Genomic DNA, 14,117 nt, shown 5'->3' with positions numbered 1-14,117 from the left:
GGCTCCAAGGTCTGTGGACAGAAAGCTGCTCAGCTGAAGTGTATTCCCTCCTGGGCTTCACACGACTGATTTCTCTTGTTTTCCAGCTGTCGAACCTGCTTCCTCAAGGCTGTCGTTATTCCCTGTCCTTCCTCTGCCTCTCCGCGCCCCTGAGCTGCAGCAGCCGTGAGCGGTGCCCCCGTGTCCCCTCTGCCCTTCCCCTTCGGTCCTGGCTCCTCAGCATCCCCCGGAACAGGGGCCAGGGGGGGAGCTGCAGGCGCCAGGACCCCGGAGCCCCCAGCCTGGGGGCAGGAGCAGGAATTACAGCTGCGGAATTCCCATAAGCCAGGCTGGGGGAAGGGCCTCCAGGAAAACACGGCCCCTTCCAGCAGCACTTCACTTCCGAGACCCCAACGAGCTCATGTCCCGCAGGAGAAGGAGCCGGCTCCCTCCTCTCTGCCACGGAGGAGCACGGGCTCTGCGGCTTCAACACAGAGAAACTTTTCCACCACCTCATTTGTCAGACTTTGCTCTCGGAGCAGCAGCAACCGGACAAGCCTAAGGAGCCCCGTCCCGCGTCGGAGCCAGCGGGACACCGGGATGCCGCCGGTGGGGACGGAAGAGGGGCTGCGGGGAGGTCCGGGCCGTGGGGTGACCTCTCCGGTCTCGTGCCTCCCTCGCTTTGGGCTGCTTCCGATTTGCTCCTTCCCGAGGAATTCGTTGTCCTTGGCAGGCGCCCCGCTGACGCTCCCGCTCCCCGCGCCAAGGTGGCTTTCGCCGCGTGAACCCGTGGGCCGGGAAGAGGCGGCGGGATGAGGGGAATGGGGCCGGTGGCACCGGAGCCGATGGCGGCTTCGAGGTCACCTCTTCCCGCACCAAGAAAAAACACGGGGAAAAGATGGGGCTGGGGGCTAGGATTCAAGCTGGAATAAAGCAAAAAGAGAAGAGAAAAAAAGAAAAACAGATGACAACTGTTACTAATTTCAACATCGGGGCTGCAGACAGAATTCCCTGAAAGCCCGGCTTTTTGGCCGGGGAGGCAGCTTTATGGGAAGGTAATAGGAAGCAGATGGGCTCTGCTCGGGGCCAAGAGGAAGGTTCAAGGTGCCTCCTAGTGCAGAGAAAAGGAATTTAACTGCTTTTAAAGATGCAGGGCCCGGCAGCTTCCAGGTTTCTCATCCAACTTTTGCAAATTACGAGCTCAGGTGTCCTTTTCCCTTCTTTGAGAGGGAGAAATAAACACAAACACAGATTTCTGCTTCCAGCTTGCCCCAGTGGGAGGAAATACTTGCAGCATCCCCCCCTGCAGCCCCCGGCCCTTCCACTGACATGCAGTGCCTGTGAGCAGCGAGAGCAAAGCAGAGGGAGCAGAGCAGAGCATCCCATGGCCTCACTGCTTCACCCTCAACAGCATTTCTGGGCTGTGCTGTTGGCTACGGCATTAATGAATGGATGAAAGCCAGCAGCCCCCATGGTTACTTCTTGTTCCTCTGTAAAAGGGGCCATAGCTCTTCATAACCACATTGGGGTTATCACCATGCCACGGCCCACAGCTTAGCCAGCATTGGTGCTGGCTCCCTCATCACCCTGCCAATGGGCTGAGCAGCACTTCAGACCCCGCAGCTACGTGGCCATTGTACACACAACAACAAAGGGAGTTTTGCTCTTCATCCACTGCAGTACGAAAGTGTCCCACCAGTTCTGAAGTTATCACTGGGGGAAGAGCTGCAAGCACACAGCTTGCCCCATGAGCATCACGATCTTTGCTAAATAGGGGGAGCACTGCAGGGTGCTGGGATCTATGGCTCATGCCAGTGTTACAGAGAGGCACTTGGCAGCAGCATCACCACCACCCTCATGGAACCCCTGCTCTGCACAGCTGGCTCTTACCTACCTCCTGTTCTCACAGCTGCCCACCACATCCACACTGCAGACCTCACAGTGCCTGTAGCTCATGGATGCTCAGCCTAAAGTCACCATGTTTCCTGGGAGAACAGCCTCCTTCTTGCTGCTGCTGCTTCATGGAGGACCACAAGTTTTGACTGTAAACCCTTGGCTGAAATTTATGTCCCAAATCCTGCTGTAAGCATAACTCCTCTGCATGGCCTCCAGGGACTGCCCTGGTTTCAGCTCCTGGTGCTGCACTCAGGCAACACTCAGAAAACCATCATGTACCTGGACTGCAGAGCAAGGAGACACCTTTGGACCACCAGCTCCATCTCCACCTCCCTGCGAGAGCTCACAAAAGCATGGGGGAAATTGCTTTATCAGGGGCCGGAAGATCTTAAAAGCAAAGGCCCTGGGAGCTCCATGGCAGGGGGCTGGCACCGGATGGGCTTTAAGGTCCCTTCCCACCCAAACCACTCTGTGATTCTGACACTCTGACCTCCTTGACACTTCCCCCAAATCACTTCTCACCACTTTTACATCCCTCCTTCTCACCACCTGGACTGTGCACACCAGGGTAGGGCAATAGGCAGGTCTCTCCCTGTGAGCACTGCATTCCCAGTGCAGAGGGGGGTGCTGGCCTGATGCGCTCCCCTTGGGTGATGGGTGCTCCATGCCTGCACAGTCACCACCATGGCAGGTTCCTGCACCTTCCTGAGGACAGAGCAAACAGCGCTGCTCCCCCGCCACGCCGCACCTCCTGCTTCCTGAGACCTGAATCCTGATATTCCCGACAAAGTATTCCGCTGGACTGCTAAGCTGAAAACACGCTGAGGTGCAGATGGCAGAAGCCTCTTTGCAGCCATCCTGCCAGGACTTCCACTGGGAAGTCATTTCTCAGCTCTGGGGTAGCATTAAGGGTTAAACCCAGACAAATCAGCCTTAACTCAGCAGCAGCTCACTGCGAGGAGCATTGGCTGCAGCGCGCAAAAAACGGGTTAAAGCCACAGGTCTGCAGAACTGAAAACAAGAGCTTGAACTGAGTCTGCTTTGCTGCTCCAAGCCTGGCCTCTCTGGGGGCACAGCAAGCAAGGAATTAGAAACACGTAGTTATCACTGTTCACCAGAAAACAGCAGCCTCCAGCCATGGGATGGTTCCTGCCTACACTGCTCTACAGCAACCCTTTAGGATCCTCTCGCCATCCCTCTGGCTGCTCCCGTTATCAAGCCCACGTTGGAGCACAGACAAGGGCTTTTGCCTTTTCCTTACTCACTGGCTGCGAGGGGGCCTTCAATACTCGCTGCAGCCCCTCTCTTGTAAGGGCTGTTTCATCTCATCCCAAGAGCAGCTCTTTACAGACACCCATTCCAGCGACTCCAGGGTCAAACTCAGTGTTTGCCTGGAGGACAGATGAGGCTTTTGCACTGTTAAAACAAGATCCAACCCTAGCCAAAGGCAACGTGGGAAATCCAGACTGATGCTGCCGGTCTGAACCCCAGAGGTGAAGGGTCTGGTCCTGGGTCTCCATCCCCCTGCCTGGTGCCCCGGGGTGAGCAGAGAACACCCTCGTTGCCTTCGGACCCCCGGCTCTGTGTTCCCTGCTTGCTGCCGCACTCCACATGGGCCCTGCTGTGCTGCAGCCGGGCACACCCTCCATCCCTTTGTACAAGCAAAGCTTCCCAGGGGTTTGGGCTCGCTCCAGTACTGTGTGGGAGTAGCTTTTCTTTTTAAAACACGAGAACTGTTTTACAGTCAAGTCTATTCAGTGCAATCACGGTGAGGAAAGGACCGAATTACCCCCTTGCTCCTCCCCAGACTCCAGCAGGAGCTTTCATTTCACCAGCAAAAGGGGCAAAAGCAACCCATGGCATGCGAATGGAGAGCTGGGAGCACTGACCTCTCCCTGACTGCTTTGCTTTCTGGAAATCCTATCTGTCCGTTACATAAGGATCTGGCCCTATCTGGGGGTCACTGCATTTCCCCACGTGTGGTAAAATGCTCGGAGGTCCTCAACAGGAAAGCCAGAGAGAAGTGCCAGCTCATCTCATCATCAGGGAGGGGTGTTCTGCACGGGGCACTGCGAGCCCCAGGGCTGAGCCCAAATCCAGCTGCTGGACCAGCCAGCATCAGCCAGATGGAAAGTGGCTACTGAGAACCCAACAGCTCCCAGCCTTGGACTTCTTTTGCTTTAAGGAGATGACTCCACCAAGCAGGTCCACTTTCAGACAGGACTTATGCAATAGTTTGGAGCCGCTCCACGTGACCCAGACTTGCTGGCCCCCAGCCACCACGCTCCTTGCTGGCTCCAGCCATGCACAAACCAGCAGAGTCAAAAAGACAACCGAGAAGTCATTGACAGAAAGGGCATCTCCTACCATGCAGCGTCCCCGCCAACCACACGCATGCACAGTGCATGGAACTATGCACATGTCAACCACACGCATGCAGATCACGGCTGTGCACGTGGATACACGCTACCTGTATGAGGATAGAGGTTATCTGTATGAGGGTGCATACTACCTACAGCACGCCTGCGTTCGCTGCCCACTGCGTGCCACCACACACCACTGATAGCTGTGGATATGGCATGCACAAAGGCTGGGTTTGTATCTGGAATGTGTATTCCATGTCTGCCTAGCTGCCTTCTGCCTTCATAAGACTACCCCTTCTCTCTGCCGGGTTCAGTGCAGCCAGCAGAGAATCCCCATCTCCTGGGTCTCTGCACCAGCACAGAGCAAGCCCCATTGCTCTGCAGTGCTCTGGATGCCAGGAAACTGCCCCAGGCGCTGGGAAAGGCCCGGAGCACTCACATCTCACACCTCGGTGCAGGCGGGAAGCAGGCGCTGCCATCTGCATCCCGGGGGAGCTGGCTCCAGCGCCAGCCCTCCAGCAGTCTTTGTGCTTACACAACACAGCAACACAAGGCGCCCAGCCCCGGGGCTGCCTAAAGACAAACACCGTCCTGCGCCAGCACTGAGCTCCGCTCACCTGCAGAGCAGCCACCGGTGTTCTCCGGCAGGGATCCGGGCTGCCAAAGGGATGTGCTTTTTGTTCCAGCTCAGGCAGTGCCCCGTTTTACACAGTTAACGGCTTACAGGGACCTGCCACAGCTCCCACACCAACTGTGGCACCCTAAATTTGACTCCTTCCTCAACCTGGCCTCCAAGCAGGGCCATACCCCATTCATCTGTAGTGCTGTATCCATGCTGGGACCGTCCAACAAAGACGTGTCTGATCATTACACTGGAAGCGCTATGATGCAGAGCAGAGCCCCACTAAAGCCCTCTCATCGCCTGCCACATCACCTGCATCCATGGTACAACACAGGGTCTTATGCTGAAGCTGGAGTTGTAAGAGAACCCCACTGAGCCTTACAGGAAGAGCATCTCGGGGGACTCCTGTTACCCACAAGGGCTGTGAGAAGCACCATGGGGCCTGCAGTGAGCACAGAGATCAGCAGCTCCTTCTAGCACCACCACAGCACAGCATCCCCAGGCATAGCAGTGTTTAATGCTGCATCCAGCAACAGCACAGAGCTGCACAGGGGATGGGATCCACAGCATTGACTGGCTCCACACCCATTGCTGATTTGGTCCTGCCAGGCTGAGTCAAAGTATAATTGAGGATAAAAGGGACTCAAGGGGACCTCTGGTCCCACCCCACTCTCAGAACAGCACTAACCTTGACATGAGGTGAGATCTGGATCACAAACCCCAGATTATCTCAGGGGTTTACACACAGAAGTGCCTTGGAGGAAGCACAGTGAGCTGTGAGCAGGACCCTACAGCAGCAAAGTCAGTTTGGACCACGCTGTCCTCCCAGTAAATCAGAAACACGTCCTTTCAGGGAAGTGGCTGCATCATGGGGACACAGAGAAAGGGAGAGGAACCCTGGCTGGCCAAAGGGGTGGCTCATCCTGATCTGCTCTGCCTGCTTGGCTGCGTGCTTCCAGCACATCGGGACCAGGACTCCCTGCTGCAGAGGTGCAGGAAGCACCCAGCCTCCCAGGGCACCGAAAGCACAGTAACACAAATCCTGCCACCATCCCCACAGCCTCACCTCCCTCCAGCATCTCCCTGCCAGCGGGCAAGTGCTCCCGGCTCCATTTCACAGCAAGGCAAAACTAAGGCAAGCAGAGAAGTGATTTGGTGACAGCAGAGCAGGAAGCGTGTGCAAGAGCATGGGGACCCCACCATGCAACCACCCTGGGGCACCCTTCGTGCAAGGCAGCGTGAGCACCAAAGACCCCAACACATTTTACCCCAGAGGAACTTGCCAAGGGAGCTCTGCAGTGGGGTGAAGTCTTGCAGATCCCATCGGGCTGCATGATGCAGATCCCATCGGGCTGCATGATGCAGATCCCATCGGGCTGCATGATGCAGATCCCATCGGGCTGCATGATGCAGATCCCATCGGGCTGCATGATGCAGATCCCATCGGGCTGCATGATGCAGATCCCATCGGGCTGCATGATGCAGATCCCATCGGGCTGCATGATGCAGATCCCATCGGGCTGCATGATGCAGATCCCATCGGGCTGCATGATGCAGATCCCATCGGGCTGCATGATGCAGATCCCATCGGGCTGCATGATGCAGATCCCATCGGGCTGCATGATGCAGATCCCATCGGGCTGCATGATGCAGATCCCATCCTGCTCTCACAGATCTGCAGATCATCCAGGCTCTGGCTCCCTTCAGCGAGCTCTGAGAAATCTGCTGTGCAGAGAGTTTATGGGCCCTTTTGCCCTCCCTGCAGGTTCTCTGTTCAGGGAAACATATGGCCCTGCTGGTTTGGATTTGATGGCGTACGGCAGGGTGAAACAGCACGTGTGGCTTCCCAGCGAGGAAGCTGCAGCCCAAAGGATGCCGAGTACATTTCTTTGTGCCTGGCTATGGAGGAGCTGCCTTCATCCATGGCCAGGGAATGAGGAGCTGCTAACCCCGACAGGACTTAGCTCATCTTTTGCACTGTGGCTTTGACCAGAGCCACTTTGGGGTGAGGTCTTAGTCCTGTTAAGGTCAGCGGGACAAATCCACAGTGGGAAGCCAGTATTTCACCCAGAAGTTCAGCTCAGCTGGAACCAACATTTACGAATGTTGGAATCCAGAAAGATTTGCAGAATTGCACAGGAATAGATATAATTGAACTCATTTTCCTTCTGAAAATTAAGCTATGATGGAAGAGTAGGAAACAACAGCAATGCCAGTGGGTTGGGATGAAAAACAGATACATGAAGATGCTGAACGGTCAGACACGGCATACCCCGAGCATTTCTTTCCCAGCCTGGAAGAAAGCAGAAGGTAGATGGTAGCAGCAATGGAGCAGCCAGGTGGAGACCCTGCGCTCAACACGTGCCTCTGACATTACTCCACTGAAGTCAGATGGAGCTCAAACGTTTTGGCAGTGTTTCTCAGTGGTGAATCTCCCAGGTCTTGAATCGGTTGCAGATTCAGTTGAAGGCACTCGCAGTAACCAAGACTGGAAAATGTGCTTTGTTGGTGTCCCTTTAAAACCTCCTTCTGTGTTGAAAAAGGAGGCTGTATCCCAGCCCCTGGTTTTCCATGTTTCACATTCTCCAATCACGGCATGAGATCCGACCTGCTTGCTGATTCCCAGGAAATGTTTGTAACCACTCGCCCTGCAAACATTTCCTATGGTGGTGGGGTCAAGCGAAGACCTTTTTGACTTGCTTGTCTTCAGCACATCTGAGCTGACCTCATCCAAATCACTAGTGGATTGTTCCTGAACCTTTGGCAAATTTGGTCCGAATTCTGTTTGTTTTAAGTTCATTTGTGTTAACTTGAGATCTAGGCAGGACAGGACGTGACAAACACATCCTGCGGTGTTTCTGGCTTCGAATGAACTAATTGCTGGAAACTTGGCAAGAAAAGTGGGTTTTGGAGTTGGGGGTTTCAGATAAGCTTTAGATAAGTGCTTGAACAGAACCATCCCCTGGGTGGGCCTGATGCAACCTGTGCTGAAAAGCCCTCCATGGAGCTGCTCCTCTGGGCAGCTGAGCCCATGCTGTCTCTGGACCAGGGCTTCATGTGATGATAAGCACACTTACTCCTCCCTGTAACAGCCTCTGGGTGGCCTTGAGCCATCAGTGATAACAGACTCTTATGTTACAGGTTTGCATGTTGGTGTTCAAAAGGCCTCTCCCCTAAGGAGCAGGCACTATGTTGAGCAGGCAATACCTTCCCTTAGGGCTGCACTTCATACCCCATCGACTGCTCACCCAGTCCCAGCTTATTGGGGTCTTCCTCTGCCAAAGGAAACAGTTCAGCCCCTGAGCCTTATCTGGGAAAAGCATGATTTACGGGAGATGACAGGACCTTTCCCATTCCACCCAACAAGCAGCTGCTTGGGGAATGCAAATGGAGACGCACCAATGAGCGCTGGAGGGGTTTAGGGATCTAAGGAGGAGAAGGGAAGGAGAGGGAGTGGCTGCGGGGCGAAGCAGGAACAACGGGAAGCTGAGGATGGAGCAACTGGAGCACTCGGTGTGCTCCATATGTGGAGAAACCCTGTGACACTGGAACAACCTCCCAAGAACTGGAGGAAGCCTCGCTGATGGAGACATTCCAGGCTAGCCCAGGCAAGGCTCTGGCAAGCAAAGCAGAGGGATCACCCCTGCATTGGCTGGGGAATTGCCTGGGCCCCCAGCAGAGCATTTCCCCTTCTACCATCTACAGCACGGGGCAGGGAGGACCAGAAACGAACAAAGACTTCAAATACTTCTTGCTGTCACCCATCATGCACTAGATCGCACACTGTCACCACGTGAGCTCTGCTAACAGCAACATTAACGGCCACAATAAGAAACAGATCTCTGGTGTGGCTCTCTCCAGCCAACATGGGTCTTGGCATGCACTGAAACAGGAAAACAACCCCCCCCCCCCCCGAGGTTACATCCCTGCATATGCTTGACCAGAAACAGCCCCAGGTACCTGCCCTGGAGCGCAGCTCCGACCAGCACGGCCCAACGCTTCCTCCTTGGTTGATTCTTCCCCTCTGGAAGCTATTTGCCAAGGTTATTTTATAAACTCCTTTCTATTTATAGCACAGCTCCTTCAGCTCTAATGAGATAATCTTCTGGCATCTCCCCATCACTAATATTTACTTTGATGTTTAAAATAACATGTTCTGAGGGATTGATCTTTTGAAAAAAAGAAAAAAACCCTTTAAAACATAATCAAAGCAAAGAAATACCCGACTGGTGCAACGGGGCCAAATGCCTGGTGATGCCCCCGAAGTTAATGACATTGCAACTATTTCAGGGCAGACAGTTTCTAATCCTCTGACCACATTGTACAGGAGGGGAAGAGGCATTGGCAGCTCCTGAAGATGGAGAGAGACAGCAAAAGAGGGAGCGCAGGATGTGTGTATTCCCGGGAATGAAGACAGCGAGGAACGTCTCATTCTGCCGCAGGGATTAGAGCTGTTGCTGTCTGTAATTGAGAGCTTTGCCCGCGGCAGCTCTGGAGCAGAGGATCGCATTTGAGAGCAGCAAACACGATCGGATGGCTTAACGCAATCAAGCGAGCGGAGTGGCGTGGGGACAGGGGGAGGCGAGGGAGCCGCGAGCGCGGATGCCTGACTCCTGCTGCCTGCAGACGCTTTGAAACACAACCCTGCGTTTTTATGGAAACTCTGAATGTTGGAGAAGGGTGAACATGGTTTTCATTCTCATAAATGTTTTTCCAGCGTGCAATGCTCTTCGGGCTCATTCCTTCTCCAGGGAGACGGTTCTGATTTCAAAGACCATTCGCGCTCCCTCCGCCCCAGACCACCCCACTCCAACCTCAAAGAGGCTTCTCTGGAAAGAATCATTTTTAAGAGTGTTTTACCTTTTTGAGTGTTTTCCCTTCTTTCTTCTTTCCCCCCTTTTGAATTCTTTGAGCTTTTTTCTTCTTCTTTTTCGCAGCAGCAGCCAAAAGCTCCTCTCTCCCCCTCGGTCCTGCGCGTGTCAGAAAGTTTCCAGGCTGAGGGTTTATGTCGCCTTCCTCAATAACCTTCTTCTGTCAGACCCAGGCAGCGCTGGAGCAAGAGCCTTTGCTAAGAAGTCTCCTTTCAGGAAGTGAGCAGTAATAAGAGAGCAGCTCACAGGCAGCATGGAGAGGGGCTGCTCAAATAAAGAAAAAAAAAAGGGGGAAAAAAACTTTGCTCAGGAATTTTGCCAGGATTATCCCAAAAAAAAAAAAAAAAGGGGAAAAAAAAAATCCCCAAAGCCAGAGGGCTGTAAAAGTCCCGCCCTGGCTGCTGACATCAGTGCAGAAGGCAGGTCTTGCCTGCAGCACTATAAAACTAATCGGCTTAGCCTTACTCCATAGGAGCAGGCAGGGATCGTTCCCGGCTCACAGGCCGATCCGACACCCCAACATGAAAGCGATAAGGCAAAGAGGTCACTGATGGTGGCACACAGCACACAAAGCACATAAAACAAGCCAGGGTTTGGGTGTTCCCCCTCCTCCAACAGCTCCCATCCTTCCTTTTAACAGTAGCTTTCAAACTGCTTGTAAGACACCAGTGCCTGTCTGATGAAATGGCCTTACCAAAAGCCTCTGTGCCCTCCAGTGGGGTTAGGTATTGGCTTTAAGGTTAAAAAAGCCCTCATTAACTTGCTCATGTTTTAAGAACTCCCTTCCCTCCCCAGTTACATCATTTGTGCCCTGCTGGCTCCGGCCCTGCCATAATTTCTCTTGTTCTGCTGCCACCATGGAGTGTCCCACAGAGGACAATACAAAGTAAAGAATAAACATTGCAAATACATTAAAATGCTCCTTGTTTCAACACAAAGCCCTCTCAGGACACATAAAACAATAAGCAACCGTAAAGGGCAAGAGCTCATTTCCTTCTCCCTTCTGAAGTCATCTTTTGAGATTAGAAAGCTGAAGCCTTGCTAAAGAGAGAATTACCTGGAAATTCAGCAAATGTTATAAAAACAGGCCTTTCCACAGTGCCAAGCACTGCCCAACTTTTCCCTGGATACAGAGAGGGGCCCTGGGGCAGGACACAGGGAAAGGATGGCAGGACCGGGCAGTGGTCCTCCAGCTTGAGCCCATCTCTGGGGACAGAAGGACCCCAAAACCGCGTTCAAGGAGCCTTTGAAAAGATCTGAATGAAGAGTAAAGAAGTGAAAAGCTCCTGGGTGAGAGGTAAGCTGAGTCTGAGACCAAACTCCTTGACCATGAGACCCCTCTGCCCGGGAGCAGACGGCAAGAAGGGGCTCTGTGAGGCGGGCAGGGGGCTTGTAGCCCTGTGGTGCGGGTGCCACGTCTGCAGGACAAGCAGCTCCTCCAGACTCCGTGTCCTGCCCTGGCCCTTCCAGGTCAGCACGTTGCCAAATCCACAACATTCAGCCCTTGGGCAGGCCGGACAGCCGGGGCTCTTGGTAATGGTCCTGGGTGCCGCCCAGGCTGACCCAGCACTGGTCTGTAACCATCTGACCATTAGATGGGAATGGAGAAAGAAAAAGCCACAAAGGCTTTTTGTTCCAGCCCAACATCCTACCCCAATGCTGGCCATGGCATGCCTCAGAAAAGTGATTAAGAACAAAGCATGAAGCTGTGGTGCTTTTTGTGGTATATCCTCTTACATCCACTGCTATCAAGAGACTAAGTGCAGGGCTGAACCCAAGCCAGAAGCTCTGTCTTTGCATTTAACAGCCATAATTCATTTGCTTCCATAAATCTGTGTAAACCCTTATTGAAGCCCTTTGAACTCTGCTCCCTGGATGGAGCAGCAGAGTGACCTGAGCAGGAGATGCCCAGGAGGGACCTCCTGTGCCTTTGACGATCTCAAAGTATCTGGTATTGCCTGGTAGATGTGCTCATCCTAATAGCCCTGAAAAAACAAGGGAAAACATCCTTTGCTCCCAGAAGGAGATGCCAATGGTGGGAGTTCACAGCCCCCGTCCCTTGGAGCATCCCAACACGCACACAAGAGCCACTCTCCCTTACAGGCGTTCAGACTGGAAAGGCCTGGCTCTCCATTTGAAAACCGAGTTCAAAGGGGCTGGAATTGCTGGGCTGGAGTTTTGGCTGATTCCCTGGCTGGGTGGAAAGAGCGGTTTCCTTCCTCCCCCAGCCCTGCTGGCCATTGTCTGAGCCCCCAAAGCACACACATACAAGAGCAACTAAACAAAGTATTTGGGGGTTAACTGAATGCTGCTGCTTCTGGCCAGGGAAAAGCTAATTGCTCAAAGCATGGCCCAGAGCCGTACCAGGGGCAGCTGATGATACATGCATACAAGCATCTGCTGATGCTTGTCTCCAAACACACTCAGGGCATAATGAAGCGGGACTGAGGTGCAGGTGTCCATCTTCCCTGCTCAGCAGGGAGCAGTTCATTGCTACCTGTCCCTTTCCCTTCCCAAAGAAACTTGCTTTTCCCCGATGTGCAGGGTCTCCAGTCCCTCCTGGATGCTAAATACAGTGTTAGAGACTCCTGGCATACAAGGGTACACAATCCGTGTGCCTTGGGCCAACCCTGCAGCCTGGTACCCAAGACCAGTCCTGCTCTGAGGACCCTCTTAAACTTGTACCAGGCCTGGGTCTTACTCCAGTCTCAACCTGTCTCTGAAGGGGTGATGGAGCCACCGCAGAGCTGTGCACACCTTCCCAAACCTGCACAAAAACCTCGAAAATAGGGAGAGGTAAAGGGACAGGATACTCACAAAAAAAAGAAGCAGAGGGTATTGGACTCTACCTGAAAAAAGGGTTTCACAGGCAACTGACAGTCACTGCAATTCATCTCCAACATCAAACAGTGCCAAGGAGTTGCTTCCTCTTTCTAGGATGAAGAGATGAGAAGACACTTGAAATCCTCTCCCTGTGGCAACCCTGCATCCTCACTCACCCCTGGGATGAGCACAGCACCAGCACCCTGTCCCCGATGCTCAGCAGCCTGGTGACACTGCACCCTCCTGTGGCTACACGTGGCAGAAACCGCGTGCTCGGGTCCTGCGAGGTCCAGGCTGGTACAAACCCTGCAGGGATGATGCACTGAGCCCTGGGGAAGCACGAAGAGCAACGATTCCAGGCAGGCTTTGTGCTGTAGCTTCTCAGTGCTGCTGGGCAATGCTCACAAACACCCAGTGTGCCCAGCTGCAGCACCAGCTTGCACAACACTAAGGCCAGTGCTCATTTTAGGGCTCGAAAGGCAGCAAACTCTATCCTGGGTGCCATTAAGACACATAAGGAATGATGCTGAGGCCTGATGGGGTAATTTTGTAAAACCATTTTGTACGTGAAATAAAATATTCTCTCTTTTGCTATGTCTAAACTGCACGGCCTGGGCAAAGTTCCCAGCTCTGGCTCTACATCACAGCCTGGCCCCAAGTCCGTGTTGGGACTCGCTACTTGGCCACAGCCTAACCCTTTTTATGGTTGTACAGCACCTAACACAACAGTCCATTCAGCCTTTTAGCTACTGCTGTAATAAACAAATCACTCTGCTCTGTCTAGCCCAAACACTGCAGGTTGAGAACCTGCAAGTGAAACCAGCTGTAACCAAGTGGGTTCGGTTTGCCACTAGTTCAGACACGTGCAAACTAACTGCTCACCAGTAAAACTCAGCCTCAACAGTCCCAGGTGTTCCATAAAATGGGGTTGGCATCTCCCAAACCTGTAAATCCAGCTTGAAGCTTTGGAAGCACAGCCATCGAAAAGCCTTTATCAAGATCATTGTACATCACCTTGCGGGGATTTAGGGGAAGGACGCCTTGCTGAGGGGTCAGGACAGAGCTCTCTGCTATCACTGCAAAGGGGCTGTGTTGGGATGCTGCGTTTTCATCGTTGTAAACTGCCCAAGTGACTCATCCCTTCTATCTCAGGATCTCACCTTGTCCTTGGAAAAATCTTTACTATGGATGTCTGTGTACAGCCCCTCCTCCAAGTGTAAACAAAGGGGTCCTCAAGGGGGATTTGGCAATGAAATGCCATTCAGTTGAGTAATGCTGAAAGATAACTTGCATTTTGCATATCTAACCTTATTACCACATGGTGGTATTCCAATCAGTCCTGAACATGAGTAAGCTCAACTGACAAGACCAGGATCCTTGTCCCAGCTTCTTTTACAGTAGAGTCTTCTGCTTGCAATGAGTCTCTTTGGGATTCTCCATCCACCTCATTGGGGCACCTCTTTGCATTCAGCAGACAGAAGTCACAGTGCTGGAGCCTTTCTTCCCATTCACCAGGAGCTGGCCCTGAACACTGACCCTCTACCCATCTCTTTCAGGAAATGA

General features: G+C 53.2%; 1 protein-coding gene across 5 annotated transcripts in view; it reads right to left on the bottom strand.

Annotated features, from left to right (window-relative positions):
* The window catches only part of ADAMTS10 (ADAM metallopeptidase with thrombospondin type 1 motif 10), a 64,522-nt gene that overhangs the window by 40,039 nt on the left and 10,366 nt on the right, over window positions 1-14,117 (bottom strand). For 2 of the 5 annotated variants that reach the window (XM_061466792.1, XM_061466788.1), the window contains exon 1: window positions 9,721-10,047. The gene's annotated coding sequence lies outside the window, so the exon portion shown is untranslated. Of the gene's footprint in view, window positions 1-8,820; window positions 8,898-9,720; window positions 10,048-13,998; window positions 14,090-14,117 lie in introns of those variants that run through there. The other 3 variants (XM_061466789.1, XM_061466790.1, XM_061466791.1) reach the window with 3 other exon arrangements.

The sequence above is a fragment of the Pezoporus flaviventris genome, unplaced genomic scaffold (genome assembly GCF_033815535.1).
Source record: "Pezoporus flaviventris isolate CSIRO_AGI_PZ_B2104156 unplaced genomic scaffold, CSIRO_AGI_Pfla_v1 ptg000043l, whole genome shotgun sequence".
Lineage (NCBI taxonomy): Eukaryota > Metazoa > Chordata > Aves > Psittaciformes > Psittacidae > Pezoporus > Pezoporus flaviventris.
Note: the sequence above shows the minus strand (reverse complement) of the source record. Positions and strands in the feature narration are given on the sequence as shown.